Source organism: Papilio xuthus, unplaced genomic scaffold, assembly GCF_000836235.2.
Source record: "Papilio xuthus unplaced genomic scaffold, Pxut_1.1 DF824992.1, whole genome shotgun sequence".
NCBI lineage: Eukaryota > Metazoa > Arthropoda > Insecta > Lepidoptera > Papilionidae > Papilio > Papilio xuthus.
In genome coordinates this window covers 5045788-5053925 of record NW_013533657.1, presented here as the reverse complement: position 1 = coordinate 5053925, position 8138 = coordinate 5045788, and the positions used below count along the sequence as shown (strand labels likewise).

General features: G+C 33.5%; 1 protein-coding gene across 1 annotated transcript in view; it reads left to right on the top strand.

The window, feature by feature from the left end:
* Positions 1-1778: 1778 nt before the first annotated feature.
* The window catches only part of bowl (brother of odd with entrails limited), a 31812-nt gene continuing 25452 nt past the window's right edge, over positions 1779-8138 (top strand). The window contains exon 1 of the mRNA XM_013324568.1: positions 1779-2197. The gene's annotated coding sequence lies outside the window, so the exon portion shown is untranslated. The remainder of the gene's footprint in view (positions 2198-8138) is intronic.

The window sequence follows — 8138 nt, the reverse complement described above, 5'->3', positions numbered from 1 at the left end:
TTACAAAGATATAGCAAAAAAGAAAAATTTAAATTGATTATAATTGAAATGAAATATTTAATTTAATTAAAAAATAATAAAATTAACGTTAATTTATTGTATATTCATATTTTATCGATGTTGTAAAATTATTTCTATTCAAAAATTTTTATCTCATACAGCATTAATAATTTCTTATATTATTAAATTATCCTATTTTTAAATATATTTGAAATATTATTGGTATAATAAAATTAATATCAGATTATTAAGTAGATTTATAAGAAGCAAAATCTTTTTAAAACCTTTAGAATGTGGTCCATATTAGGTGACTTAAAATTGTGCATTAAATTATTAAATAATAGGAAAAAATAAATCCATGATAAATTTGATGTATAGATAATCGTGTAAAAGCTCAAATACATATAAAAAAAATTGAATAAAGACTTGAACTAAAACAGACTCGGTTTTGTGCTTTTAGATATTACTTATGTATTAGTGTATGTAATAATTATATATTATATACTTAATAATTTTATTTTAAATTTTTTCCATTATAATAGTGCACGTTACATATTCATTCTATTATATATATAAAAGAAAGTCGTGTTAGTTACACTATTTATAACTCAAGAACGGCTTTACCGATATGTCTGAAAATTGGTAAGGAGGTAGCTAACGCCAGGAGACGGATATAGGATACTATTTATTCATTTTTTTTCGAATTTATGCCTCGAAGAGCTGCTTTTTATTCAACTTATTTATATATTAAGTTTTTTTATTATATATATGCACGCGGACGGAGTCGCGGGCGACAGTTAGTGTTATATATTTATGATAAAATAGATATTGTGATGTGTTCAGTAAATAAGGAATCAAATCTTTTTGCGGAATTTTAATCACATATTTTAGAAATAACGATTTATTTTACTGGATGTTTGTCGAAATGTTCTGAAAAGAAGATTTATTGTAAATAGTTGAGGATACCATCCGATACCAAAGGATTAATTGCAAATATGATGTTCGTAGATGAAAGCTTATAATAAATGCATGTTATTTTAGATTCAAGTTACCATTGTCAGATTTAGAATCGTAGAAATATATATGTATGTCTTAAATGGGACTTTTTTAAATATAATATATGTGACTGTAATAATAGACTTCGATGTAATAAAGTATAAAATAAAATGATATTCGTATTTTTTTTTCAAATCGCTTAATCTATTTATTCAAAACGTAACTTTTACCACCACGATTTCCCTTGTCACGTTGAATTTCTTTATCAGTAAAGTTAGAATATTGACTAAAACACAATAAATGTGTAAGTATACATCTTTTATGTTTTTCAAATATCCATCCTCCACGCGAATCAGGGTTACCAACCAATTCATATAAAATAAAATAAAACAATACAGTTGCTTTCAAAATTTTATTAATAAGTAAGGAAAGAGTAAATAACTGACAAATCATTTTGTAGATTTCATTCAGGATTAATACAAAAATGTTAGGGCACAGTAAACATTTGAATAAACATTTTTGATCAATTAACGACTCCGGACGAAATTCATGATGGCCAATTCAAACAGTCAAGGGCGGCGTCAATTTACATGACTTATAAGCTACTAACATGAAAAATAAACAAACGAACGATATCCTTCCCTTTTTTATTGCTTCCAAAGTAAAAACAGTATGGAATCGAAGGCTTCGCTGGCGCGGCGGCTGACGGCCGGGCGGCGCGGGGCGGGGGCCGCCGGGGCGCTACTGCCTCCGACGACGTAGGCGCAGTAGTACGCGCGCTTCTCTCCCACCAAGCGCTCGCCGTGTGCGCACGCGCAGCCTCAAACGTATAGTATCATTACAGTGATAAAAAACATTTGGTATCAGTGGATTTCAGTGTGTATACGAACATAGTGTTATGTGCTTTCCCCTAGTGCCACGGCGTACAGGAAAGAGTCTGATAACTTTATATATTTTTAACCGCAGTGTCTATTAACTGTTTATGGCCTGTACAGTGCGTCTATTGTTGTGTGCGCCTCCACTAATCTCCTATTCACCTGTTCGTGCCACTAGCTGCGGTTGGACTGTGAAATGTGACAAAAAATTGCAAAGAGCCTGGCATTTTACGGTTCGGACCCTCGGTTTGTAAACTCAGTGGATTAACTACCTGACTACTGGAGTGTGGACGCGACCGACGATCGATCGAACAACCCGTCGCCTTGTGAGTCCCATTTTTTTATATGTAATGTAATATAGCGGATGTGGAATAAATTGGGTAGACAGGGTGCGCTTGACTTTGCTACCTGTTTTATTACATAGTCATGTGTCTGATGGATGCGTGTGATTATGCATACAACGATTGTTTTCTTTTTATATGTTTTTTTAATGGTAATACCACCGGAGTTGAGAATAATAGCCCCAAGTAACGGTCCGTGGTTTGCGCGATTGTTGTTTTACAATTGTATTTAAAACGTTTTGTGCCACCGGGTTTTGCTAAGATTATAATTATCGTTCCTATTGTCTTTGTGTGGAAAATTATTTCTGCTTTGTGTATTGTGATATAATCTTTATTTGTATATAAAAAGGTGTTACAACTTAAACTAGATAATACTCGTACAGATAATGCAATACAAACGTTGCCAACTGATCGCTACTTCATCATCATCGACTCACTTACGTGCTCACTGAGTGGCTCGGAGCCTACCCTGAGTTCGCTACTTAACTGACATGAAATTTCTTACAGACGTTTGATATATTCTAACTGGTCACTTAAGATTTATATTTTTATCGCATTTGAATTAACGTTAAAAGCAAATTAGACTACCGAATAGAAAATCGAATCGTGTAGATAATTTTAAATAACGTTTCTAAAGTATGTATCCAAGATTACCATTAGATTGAAATTATGGAAATGGTTTTGTATTCCTTAAGCTAAGCAACCAATACGACCGACTACTAGTTTGTTTCAAGTACTATTTAACGTCGGTGTTACTATTTGAGCGTCGTGGGCTCAGGGGTCAAGCACTTGACTTGCAATCTGCAGGTCCTGTGTTCGAATCCCGCCATGAACCAATATATTTTTCGATTTACATATGTACATTTATCCGACGTTCTTACGGTGAATGAAAACACCGTGATGCCACCTGCACATATCTAAGAAGAAATTCAAATTCTGAAGTCAACCAACCCGTACTTGGCTGACTATGCCCTAATCACCCTTAACTTAGGGTAGGCTCCGAGCCCCTCAGTGGGGACGTAGCTGATGACATTTTCAACGTACATATTATCTCTAGATAGGAAGTCTCATGATGTCATGTGACGTCATATTTATTTCTTGAAAACTTTGCTGCTATTAATAATAACGAAGGATTAGTAGGAAAGTATAGTCTAACTTAACCTTCCTACTTAAAGTTCGCTTTTTCTATTTGAAGCTCTTTGACTTGCTCTAACTTTTAATCTCTAATTTTGAACAAGACTTTTGAGCAATATGGATAGTTAAGACATATCTAATTTTTGCATAATTTCATGTGTAACTAATAGGTGTCTTAATTGACCAAACTTCGGTAAAAGGTAAATAGCGTTATGTAATCTTATCTTCAAAATAATCTCTACACTTCCGTATTAAGGTAGAGCTATATTTTAAATAATACATTAACGTATCCATTGGTATAAAGGTTTCATAAGAATTTCTTTATCAAACATTTATTGACTTTTGAAAGTATTTAATTGTCTTACATTTATGTGAATCCAAAATAAATTTTGAATTACTACTACCACGATACCTGGGTAACAGTGTTCCTTATCACTCTCAATGTAATAAACAGAGACAGTAATATATTTCATATGTACTGTAGTGAAACTCACGAATATTTCCGATGACTTTATAATTCATGAGTTTTAAAATAATTTTTGTAATGAAGTCTTTTTAACTAATTTTAGGCCATACTTTAATATAAAGTGTGTACCTAGATTTCTGTAATTTCTCTCTACATAGCTAATATACTGTACAGTAATATCAGCTTTCCTAATTAGTTTCTTCCAGTTCAATCTGTCCTCGAGTTCGTCTGAGACTTGGTACTGACCTATGGCTTTCAACACTATCCACTTTGTTATGGATCTGTCCATGGGTCTTACTATGGATTATCTTGTTTAATTAATTCGATATTAATATATTATTTGTATATAACTATCTGTATATAGCCATGTTCGCTTTGCGGTCTATCGCAACATGTTTGTGATACATTATCCACGCGTGTCATAGTGGCGGTCACTTCAAATAAAAAAATATATCTACTCAATATCAAAAACCTCGTTCCTTTGATTATCGTGTTTTATCAAGTAACATTTTACATTTTATGAAAGAATATTTTTTTATTTGAACATAATATCGCAGACAATAACGTCTGAGGATATTTCTAATAATGTCGCGGTATTTACTACATAAAGCCGACTACACACCTACAGTTCAGTTCAGTGTACATGTATAGGCAAACTGAACTGTCCCTTAAAGTGTATTAGTTTAGCCAAAACTTTAGTGCAGTTAATACTGAATGAGTACCGAGTTTAAGGCTAAAAAGGAAAATATATTTGCTACTCACTACTGCACTCATAGTAATTTAAGGGTCATTTAAATCTACACTAAACGGCTTCGGCTAAATATTTGAATGGATGTTAGAAGAACTGCTTGATGATGATGATGATGAATCTCGCTGAAATTCGGCATAGATAAACATAGTCTGGAAGAACACATAGGCGACTAATTGTTTTTTTCTTAATTCTCCGCGAACTGGGTCGCGGGAGACACCTAGTAGGTAATAAATTCGACAAGTAGTATACTAGAAGCGACCTTTTCATCTAGCGCATGGTAGTTAATCAACCATCAACAGATAAGATGCTATCTAATCAAACAACAAATAACACTTATCGGGACAATTGCAACCTTCCAAGACGCCGAAAACAAGTTCCAGGTAAAATGTCGTCCACAAATGATACTGCGCAATTATAAATGAATTTAGCATTTGTACATTTAATATCGTAACGTGTATTTACAGTTATTATAACGATAAAGTGTAATTACTTAATTGCCGCTAACGAAAACACTGATATACTTATAGATAGACGCTCTATATCTTTAGGTAAAAAAGTACGTCAATTTATCATTAAAAGTTTATTGATTACGTAAAAATTGAAGTCAAGGTCAAAGTTGCGAAAGCTTCCTGGATGCTGGTAGCACAGGATCGGTCATCGTGGCCTATGCCCAGCAGTGGGCGACTCATGGCTGACAAGAAGAAGAAGAAGAAGAAAAATAGATGACGCAAGAAATTAATTAGAGGAAAAATAATTAGTGGGAAATTAAAAGGAGTTAGTGTTTTTAAATCAATCCTATGATTTATAATGAAATCCCTGAACTTTATGTTACATATTTAACATAAGCTGATAGCTCTATAACCTGCACATATCTGAGAAGAAATTCAAAGATATGTGTGAAGTCAATCAACCCGTACTTGGCCAGCGTGGTTGACTATGACCTAGTCACCCCTTAGTGTAGGTTCCGAGCCCCTCAGTAGGTACGTATAGTGTAGTAGATGATGATGATGATGAAAGCTATATAAATTTCATTACATAAATGTACTTATTTACATAAAGTAATACATATTTACTACAACTTTATTGTCGGTTAACTTAACAGACTATATATCAATATTGATAATCATGTAAATATTTAAACATCAATGAAATATTCAGTGCGAGTCATTCGAGCAGTGAAATAATTCTTAGTTTGTTCTAACATGGATCTCGATCCATAAATTATAATAAATTTTCATTTAGTTACATTAAATTAAGGAATAGTAATTTACCGAGAATATTGACGCCTTATTGTTAAAGATATTGTAGTGGCAGTTATACGTTATTTTTAACTGAAATTATTTTAACCAATGGCTATTTTAAAGGTAGGCAACGCATATGCAATTTCGTATGTCTATGGGTCACTTCGCTATTTCAGCGATTTCAGGTGGCTGCTCGCTCGTTTGCCACCTTATGCTATAAAAAAATTAAGAATTTGGACTAGCGACTAGGGAGGAGTGGCGGTGCCTCGTGAAGCGGGTCACTGGTACTTGATGACCAGTCTGAAAAGACTGAAACGACTAAGAAGAATTAAGAATTTGTATGTTTTTTGTGTAAACTTAGTTCCTTATGAAATAAAATACTTTGGAAGTATTAAGTATCACGAAATAAAAGTTTGACCAGTTGATAATTTTTTCAAACATATGTAAAATATTTTAGCGTCACAAATACAAATAATTTCTATCTCGAACAGTTAATTCAAGGGACACTATCTCGTCTACATCTGAGCGGAGCGGTAGGCGATGTGGAGAAACGTTCGCTCGTAAGTTCTATACAAAATGTAAATACGAAAAAGAGACACGAAATACATTTCTTTTTAAACATTTACGTTATTGAAATGACCGGGTATTACAACCCGGGGTCCATTACTAACTGCACCGCCCGCATACATATTCATATCTTTAAGTTACCAAACCAAAAAGTACAGATAAAGTAGTCGTACAACTTCGGAGCAAGAAAGATGGTAGAAACTCGATCAGGCGCGACATTAGTCCGAGAGAGACGGACGAAGAAAGTGGTGAAGTGCGAGTGGGACAGACGATCGGGAGGCTTTTACGGTAGAGCTGGCAGCTTGTAGTGAAATGTGGGGCCGACGCTCGCCTTCTTTTTCGATCTCGCTACAATAAATTGATTTTAAGATTAATCTTTTTATATCGACTTTGTAACCAACGGCCAAAGTTTTTCGCTTTTTGTAATGATCAATATAAAAACACATGCGTATAAAATTTTACAGTATTTTTATCTAGTTGAAATTCATCATACTTTCATATTTATTATAAATTTTCTTAAACTGTAATTTGGTAATGAATGATCTTTAACAACCTCTGACTACCTCATAACGGCTTGTTGTTATAACTTTTCGCAGTATGCTGGTCAACTGTAAATATCCATAGTCTTCAAACTGTCTTATTCTTGTATCTTCAAAGATATAAAAACATAATGCATAAACGACACACAGGAAACCTTGTGAAAATACTCTGTAAGTACTATCGGGGAATCTGGGGGTATTCCACTTTAAAGGCGAGAGTCGTTTAAAGATTTATTAAGCATTAAGACGACGTTGAAACAATAACCAAAAAATCGCCGATTAAAATTTATACGCATTTGTATGAAAACAGGTTGGACACGACTAATTGCTTTTGACTATTATGCCGTCGTTTTCAACACACTGCTAACTAATTGGTTATTTTGTAAAAAGGCTCGGATGTCGCGTAATATAGAATAAGGAAATTTTTTGTAAGTGGAACACCGCGAAGGGCTCTGACTGTACACACGGGACAGTAAAAGCGTCGCTCGTTTTTATTGTTGATACCCTTTCAGATGGAAACGGTCAGAGCAATCGTAAAACCCTTAATGTTTCCACTGACGTATAACTGTTAAATAAACAGAAGCAAAGTTGCTTCAGACAAAATAGAGCAGTGGCAACTGTACGACAGAATTAAAATTAGGGCGGAACGTAACATTTATGAATAAGCATATTATTTTAGATATAATATTATACATTTTTAAATTCCGACAAACTAATTCAAAACGCGACAAAAACATCAACCTCGCCGGGCCATGTGAGTTTGGTGCATACGCATATAAGTCTGAAGTATCTTGTACTACATCTAGACCGTTTAAGCTAAGTCAGATTTCAATTTTCAACTACGACTTACAGATAATGATATGTAAAAGCATACATTTTAAATGTTGTCCATATTCAAAAGTTTGTTAATTAAAATAATCGGCAAAGATATAGCAGAGGTTCATAATTAATAATCAGCAGAGGAATTCAGACTAAAAAAGAATAAATAACATTAGTATACTAAGCGGTCTACAGCAACATATCAATATGGACATTAATATCGGTTTCGAATTCGAATCCGATAATTAATTAACATTTTCTGATATCACCAGAAGCTAAGAGCCCATACAATTCTGTATAAACTGTTGAATGATGCATGAGATAAACGTTTAATAATAAAATAGAAATCCTGCGCTTTTAATTATTCACATTAAAGGAAAATACATGTTTAAACCATTAATACAAACTG